Here is a 2,410-nt window from a genome sequence, read left to right on the forward strand (position 1 = left end):
CCCACCCAACATTCTATCATATTCATATATGATTCCGTCAAACAAATCTATAACACTCTTCTCCTTTAATATCTTGAAATTTCGAATCTGATAGCTTTCCAATTTGTAACATCTCACATCTTAAAATGAAGGAAGAAAAGAAAGGAGTGCATATCAAAGCAAATCAAAGAAATGACCGTTGGAGAATTGAATTAGATGGTTTTCGGAAGTGTCATGGCTATTATTTTTTAAAGTATTTTTTATTTAAAAATATATTAAAATAATATTTTTTATTTTTAAAAATTATATTTTATATCAATACATTAAAATGATATGAAAATACCACAAAAAAATTAATTTAAAGCAAGGAAAAAAATTAATTGACATCAACATAAAAAAATTCAAAAATACTAAAAAAATAATTTAAAACAAAAAAAATTAAAATTTAACAGAAAAGAGGTTGAAACTCAATATCAAACACCCTTTAGATGTGAGTGTTTCACTTGTAAGATATTTTGAATTTTATAAAAATATTATTATTTTTCATAGGTGTCATATGAATCAAGTCAAAAAGATATTAGAAAAATATCTTTAAGATAACTCATATATTATATAGTTTTTAAATTAAATGACAATTAACATTTAGAGTTTATTGAACTTTATTAGCACCCCAAATACGCCCTACCTAAGGTAGACTGCATTGTTTTGTCTGATAAAATATGTAATCATGTTATGGTGTCTAATTATATATCTATCTAAGGTTTAAGAAAAGCCCTTCTTTGTATGAAGATCTTTATCTTATCAGGTAAAAACCTAAATATTCTATGTCATTAAAAAAATATTTTTTTATTTAATATCAGGAATACGTGTTACGTATAACCTCATAATCTCAGATACTAAACAAAACAAAATAATTTTTTTTTGTTATTTTTGATATTTTGGCCAATGTTCTCTTGATTTTAATAAACTGGTTATTAAAGTCAAAATGCATGTTAAAAATATTGTTTTTGATGTAAAAAAAATATAATATGATTTTTTAACTTTGAGACACTTGGCCGTATGCACAAAAATATTTTGTTTGTTTCTTTTCAATTTTTTTTTTTTAAGTATTGACAAACCAAAACCGGGTATTTTATATACCAGATTTGTATTTTTTTTTTATGACATAAAATACAGACCAATACTAAGCAAAAAGGCATAAATACAAAAAAAAACAAGGATAAATTAAAAATATATATAAAAAAATTAATTAATTAAATTTTTTTTCAAAATGGGCCGGACTCAGCCCAGATCAGTGGGGTGGGCTGGACCCCGCCCAAAACCAAATGGGCTGGTTACTATACAGTACCCGCCCCCCTCATTTGCTGGAGAACATGAATTAATTCACGTTCTGCATGCAAATGCAAACCGTGGTTGAGCAAAGGACAAAGGAGACAGGGTAGCTGGAGGTTACTTGGGATTGGCGTCGAGGCGGTGTTGCTGGAGGCGGAGACACAGTGGCGAGCGTTTTGCTGTGTTTTTCTTCTCTCTCTCCTCGGTTTTTCACACTTTTCTGCTTCTCTTTTCCCTTCTCCTCTCTCTCTCTTGTGTTTGGTTTCCTTCTCTCCTTCCTTTTCTCCCTCTCTTCATCTTTTTTTTTTTTTGCTGCCTCCCCTGCTTTTATAGGCAAAAACAGGGGAGGGGACGTGGCTGGGGCGGCCACTGTGTTGCTGCTCCTCCATCGTTCTTCGAGCACATGGAAAGTAGGTTGTGTCAGCGTCTTTTTGAAGGTGAAATGTCGGCAAAAAGATCGGTGACAACAGAGAAGAAAAACACATTTTCTTCCCCTGTTCTCTGTGTGTCCAGGGGAAGAAGATGATGGTGCCGTTCAAAAGGGCACCGTTTTGAGTTTTTTTTTTGTGAACAGTGCATGAAACGACGTCGTTTTTTTTCCAAAACACGCCGTTTCATTTAAATGAGAATTGGCGCCAAAATGCGTCAAATTCAAAATCAGGCATTCAATTTGGGCGTGTTTTACAATTTGGTCCTTAGATTTGGATTTTCTCAATTAAGTCCCTAATTGGCCATCAAACTTTAATATTTATGTAATTAAGCCCTTGATTTGACCAAATTAACTCTCAAAAATTATATTTTGACCCCAGAACTTTAATTTCTTCTAATAAAAGCCCAAATTAACTTAAAAATCAAATTTTCTTGCAATCAAAACCTCCATAAATTCAATTAAACCTTTATTAAAATTTAATTGAATCCATAAACATCTTATTTTGAACTTTTCTTCCTAAAATTAAATTTTCTTTGTCAACAGGGTTCTTTGTAATTGTAAACCTCCTCAACTAATTGTTTTGATCATTTTTGGAGCATTCTGACATCTCCTTTTTTACTGTTATTATTTTTAAATTAGTTATTATTATTATTATTATTAATTTTCTTA

This window comes from Populus euphratica, unplaced genomic scaffold (genome assembly GCF_000495115.2).
Source record: "Populus euphratica unplaced genomic scaffold, PopEup_1.0 scaffold1.1, whole genome shotgun sequence".
NCBI lineage: Eukaryota > Viridiplantae > Streptophyta > Magnoliopsida > Malpighiales > Salicaceae > Populus > Populus euphratica.